At 37.0% G+C, this 8,487-nt stretch overlaps 1 protein-coding gene across 3 annotated transcripts in view; it reads left to right on the plus strand.

Moving 5' to 3' along the window:
- The first annotated feature begins 371 nt into the window (after window positions 1-371).
- Window positions 372-8,487, plus strand: part of LOC143021022 (neurotensin receptor type 1-like) — a 361,946-nt gene continuing 353,830 nt past the window's right edge. For all 3 annotated transcript variants that reach the window (XR_012965965.1, XR_012965966.1, XM_076178192.1), the window contains exon 1: window positions 372-412. The gene's annotated coding sequence lies outside the window, so the exon portion shown is untranslated. The remainder of the gene's footprint in view (window positions 413-8,487) is intronic.

An 8,487-nucleotide genomic window follows, 5' to 3' on the forward strand; every position in this document is an offset into this window, starting at 1 on the left:
ATTCAATCATTTATCTATTTACCTATCTATTCATTCATTTATATATCCCTTTATTTATGTATTTGTTTACTTACCTATTAATTTATCCATCTATTCATTTATTTATTTCCTTGTTTATTAATCAACTTAATTACTTATTCTTTTATTACTCCTACTAAGTCGCCTGAAATCTCTATAACCATAATGACTCTTCACATGAGGATCTACCATTGCAATACATTGTAAATTTGTCTTCTGGGCAAAGAAAGGATATTTCATATAATAAATGGAAAGCTTCCCTCACTGCCCCCGATGTGAATCTATCGCTCAGTTTAAAATATATTTACGTATTGCAACTAAAGTGAATAATTAACGATGAAATTTCTTTTCTTTCCAGGGGAAAATCTTGTCTTTAGGCCCATTTCAATATAAGGTAAGGTTCTGTCTTTCCAAAAGTTCTGCATGTTTATATATATATCTATGTGTATGCATGTATGTATGTATATATATATACATACATATATATATATATATATATATGTACATATATATATATATATGTATATATATACATATATGGACTATGAAATTTTCTGGTGTATATTTATTAGATGTTTAAAATCTAGCAAATACACCACAATTTCGTCCTCCTTATCTCGAATAGCCAGGAGCCATTTACAGGTCACACAGTTCTCCTACTCCCACTCCCAAACCCTCTCATTCGCACTCACTCCTACACCCACTCCTTCTGGTCCTGGGTCACTTGGGAACCTCATGGTTCAATTTCCTAATCTCCTTTAGACATTTCCATTTGATCACCGACCCCAGGGAAGCTGAGGATTGTGATAATTTTAGTAACCTGACTTCTGCTCTTTCCATTTCAAAATATTCTATGCTTTTTTCCTTTATATTCCTTGTACCCCCGAGGGTAATTCTGTCAATTATGTTCCAATGTGTGGCGACAATTTTGTAATCTGTTCGTAGATCTTTCAACAGTAATGATCGTACTGAAAGACCTGAAAAATAAAACGTACGTTTTCAGGACCTATCCATTGGTAACGAACAGTATGGTTTTATGTGTTTGGTCGTGTCTCCGGAGCAATGTGATATGAAACACAGTACGAAAAATTTTGACACACTACTTTGCTATCCGTACGTGACCAGAGTTGGTCGGTAGAGGATATTCGTTGATAAGAAAATAATATTCTCTATTTCTAAACAGACTTACAGAAGGAAATAGCGTTGATGATATTTCACTACAAAAATGAATAAATAGATAAATAAAATAATACGTAAGTAAATAAATAAATAAAAATATATGAATGAAAGAAATAACATCGATATAAAGAAGAAAATTGCATTTTAGTATTCACGAAAAAATGAAGAAAAAAAAATACGAGAAAGGAAAAGTAAGATATAAAGAAAAATATATTAAATTAAAATAGGGTCAAAGCACCCAAGAAATGAAAAAGGAACGAAGGAAACAAAGTGAAATATTAGAAGAAAAAAAGTAAATAAATAAAATAAAATACAATAAAAAAGAAAAAAGAAAAAACAAAGAATCGAAATGAAAGGAAGTGAAAAGAAGAGGCAGAAGAAGAAAAAAGAAAAAAAAAGGAAAATTGGACTCTGAAGTAATATTTACCATGACATTGCATTTAATTGTTTTGAAACACGTTCATTGCACAACAGGGTAGTTCGTAGTAGCTGAGTTGTGCTGACTATTCACTCTCTTATTCTATTTTCTCAGTAATCCGAAAAATCTGACAAGACCCTACGAAAGAAGTCTCCCTAATGAAAATCCCACAAAATGAGGCAATCTCTAATATTGGGAACAAAAACCTCACGCCTTTCAAAAATGATTCGAAAATGTTTTTGTTTTTGAGATTTCTTTGGTGTGTTTTTTCCTTCTGAATAATTGAGGACTTCTTGACTTCAAAGATTCCCCGTTGAGATAAATGTTTCTAAGGACGGCAACACACGTGCAGTTTAAAATGACAGGTTAAACTGTTCAATTATAACTGTCAGTTGAAACTGCACTTGTGTGGGTATCCCAGTATCACACGTGCAGTTTCAACTGACAGTTATAACTGAGCAGTTGTAACTGTCAGTTTCAATTGACAGTTATAACTGAACAGTTGTAACTGTATTCATTTATTTGTTGATGTTATTTGTTTATTCATTTATTCTTTTGTTCATATGTTCATTTGCCCATTTGTTCATTTATCTATTTATTGATTAATTTGTTTATTGATTTGCTTACTTATTTATCTATCTATTCATACATCTGTTTATTCATTTATTCACAACTCCATAAAAGTTATGCAGTCATCACAGAGAAGAGATACCCACGGCTCTCCTTATTATTTACCAAGAGCGGCAAAAGAGGCCACTCCAAGGGGGCCTGAGTGCGAGGTCATTGCTCCTCACACCACCTCCTCGCGTCAAGGACACAAAAAGCTCGTTGGGTTGAGGTAATTTGACCGTAATCAGCCTCGGTTGACATCAGAAGGTGTCCTTCCAGTTTATTGACCCTTCGGCCTCGGCAAGCCACAGATACATGAGGTACCAGGTATTGAAAGAGGCGAGGATTTAATGTCATGAGGCGCAGACCTGTGGACTGTGCGGTCACCTTTGCTCCATGCAGTGTTGAAAAAGTGAGGAGCTAATGTCATGAGGCGCGGATATGTGGACTATGCGGTCATCTTTACTCCATGCGCTTCTTGGGACAGGTGGCCCTCACTGCTGCTGGGAATCTGAGAGAAATGCGAGACTCGAACCCACGACTAAGCAAATGTGAGAATAGCTAGAACGTTTCTGGTTACGCCAACAGCGCGGACTGAACAGAATTCCTAAAAGTTGTCCTGACACTCCTAACCCTTTTCTGTACTGCGCAATACATTTATTTTCTTCATTTTGCTTAGCGCCAGTCTATTTCATTCGTCTTTATCGGCACCAGTTGGATTATAAAGGGGTTTATAGACTATTTTCAATAGCGTCTTTTGATGTAAATGGTAACTCTTTTCTCATTCTAAATAAACCCTTTATAAAGAGAGTTACGACGATGTGATATTTATCAGTCACGTCACCGAGAGAGCCATTTTGTGGACAAATTATTTTTGCTTTCGTTTACTGTTTGTTGGTGCTTTTGATTTTTCGAGCGTATTCTGTTTGTTCATTGAATATACCGGGTTCTTGTGTATTCTGATGCACCAACAGTCTCTTTATATAAAGAGTTACGACAACTCGGGACACGCCGCCATTTTGTGGCCATGCTGTATAATTTTCGCAGCTCTCTGTATAAAGGGGTTCTAATTCTAGTCAGTAAAGGAGTCAAACTAACTTTAGAGCGGCAGAAACGTTTCACATTCCAACACACTGACAATATTAATTGATTCTGTTCTAGTAAAATTAAGACGATATCACTTAGAGGAAAAATGACCAGAAACTGATCATGGTTAAGGAATCAGATATTTCCCTCTATTAGGAATACTTGAATTTTGGGCATTTCCAATATATGGAACAGAAATTTTCTAGGTAAACACAGAGGTGCCCTGTAGTAGCCCAGTGGATACCGTGTCGAAATTGCGAGCAGGTTGTCGTGGGTTCGATTCCCGGAACCCACTGTGGGCTCCCTGTGGTGGTTCCCGACAGCTTTTATTATCTGCAGTATAAATGCCATCTTTGTCTACCACATGACCTGAGAATTGGATGCTGGACTTAAAAATGAACATCTGGGTAAATTGAGGCTCAACACAGCTTCAGCGAAACGTTGCAAGACTAAGGACAATTTATGGGAATGACTGTCCACATCTTTGGAAACTAGAATCAAGTCATCCAGATAAAAGAAAAAAAAAAAAAAAAAAAAAAAAAAAAAATTCCATTCCCCACTTGTCCATGAAAAATTGAGTTAATAAGGCGCTAGCTTGTTAAAGAACCGTTCCATAAGCCCTTAGGGCAATGAACCCATTCCTAACGTTGTGACGGAGTCGAGAAGGTCGTGATCTGACGAGACTTTTCTTCCAAAGAAATCTGCCAAAAGCCAGCCTTTAGGTGCAAGGTAGTGAACACTGTATTACCTACTCCGATGGAGACAGAAAACACTAGAGTGACCTATTTTGTTACAATACGTGCATGTAAGCACGGTAGATACAGATGGAGATGAAGGAGTGCTCTGTGTAGGTGTTGGAGACAGAGGAGGTGGGGGAGGAACTTCCGGAGTCTGCTGCGAATTACTTACAAAGGATTACAAAGGCGGAGCATGCCGACAGGAGACCTCTTGGTCCATATCTAGGTCGGATGCGAAAAAATATCATAGTGATAATAAATTAATAAATAAAAACTATAATAATGTAAATAACAAATAGAATACATAAATAAATGCATAGGTATAGTTAAATAATAAACAACAGGTAAATAGAAAATAATAATAAATTGACAGATAACTAATAATAAATGAGATTCAAACAGACAAATGATGACAAAACAAAAACAAATAACATGAAATAAATGGTAGTATAGGAGCTAGCAAGGCACGGTGAGGCAATTATTTCAATTTTTTAGAAAGCTTTGTTGCAAATGTTAGTAAAGACTCGTCTGTCTGATAACTTAAGAGAAATAATCCTTTGCTCATATGGAGTGAGAAACAAAAAGTAGAATGAGTACTTCAAAAGAAGCCGGAGTCTGTCTAATATAATAGAATTTTTATCTAACCACTTTGTGTCAATGCATCTAATGAAAATATGAGAAATTATATAAAGCGTCACTATTCCCTAAGTAAAATTAGCCTCGGCATAGAATACGAAGAACGATAGAAAACATGAGTACAGTTTAAAATGACAGTTTAAACTGTTCAATTATAACTGTCAGTTGAAACTGCACTTGTGTGGGTATCCCAGTATCACACGTGCAGTTTCAACTGACAGTTATAACTGAGCAGTTGTAACTGTCAGTTTCAATTGACAGTTATAACTGTATTCATTTATTTGTTGATGTTATTTGTTTATTCATTTATTCTTTTGTTCATATGTTCATTTGCCCATTTGTTCATTTATCTATTTATTGATTAATTTGTTTATTGATTTACTTACTTATTTATCTATCTATTCATACATCTGTTTATTCATTTATTCACAACTCCATAAAAGTTATGCAGTCATCACAGAGAAGAGATACCCACGGCTCTCATTATTATTTACCAAGAGCGGCAAAAGAGGCCACTCCAAGGGGGCCTGAGTGCGAGGTCACTGCTCCTCACACCACCTCCGCGCATCAAGGACACAAGAAGCTCCTTGGGTTGAGGTAATTTGACCGTAATCAGCCTCGGTTGACATCAGAAGGTGTCCTTCCAGTTTATTGACCCTTCGGCCTCGGCAAGCCACAGATACATGAGGTACCAGGTATTGAAAGAGGCGAGGATTTAATGTCATGAGGCGCAGACCTGTGGACTGTGCGGTCACCTTTGCTCCATGCAGTGTTGAAAAAGTGAGGAGCTAATGTCATGAGGCGCGGATATGTGGACTATGCGGTCATCTTTACTCCATGCGCTTCTTGGGACAGGTGGCCCTCACTGCTGCTGGGAATCTGAGAGAAATGCGAGACTCGAACCCACGACTAAGCAAATGTGAGAATAGCTAGAACGTTTCTGGTTACGCCAACAGCGCGGACTGAACAGAATTCCTAAAAGTTGTCCTGACACTCCTAACCCTTTTCTGTACTGCGCAATACATTTATTTTCTTCATTTTGCTTAGCGCCAGTCTATTTCATTCGTCTTTATCGGCACCAGTTGGATTATAAAGGGGTTTATAGACTATTTTCAATAGCGTCTTTTGATGTAAATGGTAACTCTTTTCTCATTCTAAATAAACCCTTTATAAAGAGAGTTACGACGATGTGATATTTATCAGTCACGTCACCGAGAGAGCCATTTTGTGGACAAATTATTTTTGCTTTCGTTTACTGTTTGTTGGTGCTTTTGATTTTTCGAGCGTATTCTGTTTGTTCATTGAATATACCGGGTTCTTGTGTATTCTGATGCACCAACAGTCTCTTTATATAAAGAGTTACGACAACTCGGGACACGCCGCCATTTTGTGGCCATGCTGTATAATTTTCGCAGCTCTCTGTATAAAGGGGGTTCTAATTCTAGTCAGTAAAGGAGTCAAACTAACTTTAGAGCGGCAGAAACGTTTCACATTCCAACACACTGACAATATTAATTGATTCTGTTCTAGTAAAATTAAGACGATATCACTTAGAGGAAAAATGACCAGAAACTGATCATAGTTAAGAAATCAGATATTTCCCTCTATTAGGAAAACTTGAATTTTGGGCATTTCCAATATATGGACCAGAAATTTTCTAGGTAAACACAGAGGTGCCCCGTAGTAGCCCAGTGGATACCGTGTCGAAATTGCGAGCAGGTTGTCGTGGGTTCGATTCCCGGGACCCACAGTGGGCTCCCTGTGGTGGTTCCCGACAGCTTTTATTATCTGCAGTATAAATGCCATCTTTGTCTACCACATGACCTGAGAATTGGATGCTGGACTTAAAAATGAACATCTGGGTAAATTGAGGCTCAACACAGCTTCAGCGAAACGTTGCAAGACTAAGGACAATTTATGGAAATGAATGTCCACATCCTTGGAAACTAGAATCAAGTCATCCAGATGCAAAAAAAAAAAAAAAAAAAAAAAAAAAAAAAAAAAAAAAAAAAAAAAAAAAAAAAAAAAAAAAAAAAAAAAAAAAATAAAAAATCCATTCCCCACTTGTCCATGAAAAATTGAGTTAATAAGGCGCTAGCTTGTTAAAGAACCGTTCCATAAGCCCTTAGGGCAATGAACCCATTCGTAACGTTGTGACGGAGTCGAGAAGGTCGTGATCTGACGAGACTTTTCTTCCAAAGAAATCTGCCAAAAGCCAGCCTTTAGGTGCAAGGTAGTGAACACTGTATTACCTACTCCGATGGAGACAGAAAACACTAGAGTGACCTATTTTGTTACAATACGTGCATGTAAGCACGGTAGATACAGATGGAGATGAAGGAGTGCTCTGTGTAGGTGTTGGAGACAGAGGAGGTGGGGGAGGAACTTCCGGAGTCTGCTGCGAATTACTTACAAAGGATTACAAAGGCGGAGCATGCCGACAGGAGACCTCTTGGTCCATATCTAGGTCGGATGCGAAAAAAAATCATAGTGATAATAAATGAATAAATAAAAACTATAATAATGTAAATAAAAAATAGAATACATAAATAAATGCATAGGTATAGTTAAATAATAAACAACAGGTAAATAGAAAATAATAATAAATTGACAGATAACTAATAATAAATGAGATTCAAACAGACAAATGATGACAAAACAAAAACAAATAACATAAAATAAATGGTAGTATAGGAGCTAGCAAGGCACGATGAGGCAATTATTTCAATTTCTTAGAAAGCTTTGTTGCCAATGTTAGTAAAGACTCGTCTGTCTGATAACTTAAGAGAAATAATCCTTTGCTCATATGGAGTTAGAAACAAAAAGTAGAATTAGTACTTCAAAAGAAGCCGTAGTCTGTCTAATATAATAGAATTTTTATCTAACCACTTTGTGTCAATGCATCTAATGAAAATATGAGAAATTATATAAAGCGTCACTATTCCCTAAGTAAAATTAGCCTCGGCATAGAATACGAAGAACGATAGAAAACATAAGTACTAAGATAGATGTAACCATAATAAACATTAACGGTAATATACACACAATATGGCGGACAACAATAACACACCAACTATGGAGTCCCACATGAACTCGGAATCACAATATTCATCCGACGACATCCACGTGCACAATAAGGGTATTGCTGGAATTACTGCAGCAATACGTTGAGAAATCTCGTAGCACACTGATGATAATAGTCTGGGACGATGTTAAGGTAGCTAGTGGCGAAGAGACGAGCTTAAAGTTGGAGGCGAAATTGCGCGAGTCGATGTCCAACAGAATAATACTAAGCAGTCCACAAATTCACTTTTTGCACTTCCGCAATAGTCAATTATTTGCAATCGTACTTCAATGCTTATACGAACCTAGATGTAAAAATGAGCGGGAGAAGAAAAAAACAACATACGCGCCGAAAAAACCGCGAAACCGTATAGTTCACTTGCGCACAAGTCACTATAGCCAACCTTCGTTGGTGTTTACGTATCTTCTTGGAATTACAGATACGATCTTGACTTTCTTCACTTTATTAATGATTCTAAGGGGAGTTCACTACACTTTTTATACACAGTTTTACATAGAGTTTGCAGTATAGTCTTATACATAGTTTTTCACAGAGTTTCCAGTATAGTATTATACATAGTTTTTCACAGAGTTTGCAGTACACTACTTTACACAGGGCACGTCTCTCAGACCGACGTCTCTCAGAGCGGTGCATCGGCTTTTTGTTGTCCGGAAGCCCTGAACTCAGCAAAATAGGGAGGTGCTGTCAGTCACTTTAGTAAGACTTTTAATAGGAGTGTT

Source organism: Oratosquilla oratoria, chromosome 3, assembly GCF_046742065.1.
Source record: "Oratosquilla oratoria isolate Oo_2021 chromosome 3, ASM4674206v1, whole genome shotgun sequence".
In the NCBI taxonomy this organism is placed as follows: Eukaryota; Metazoa; Arthropoda; class Malacostraca; order Stomatopoda; family Squillidae; genus Oratosquilla; species Oratosquilla oratoria.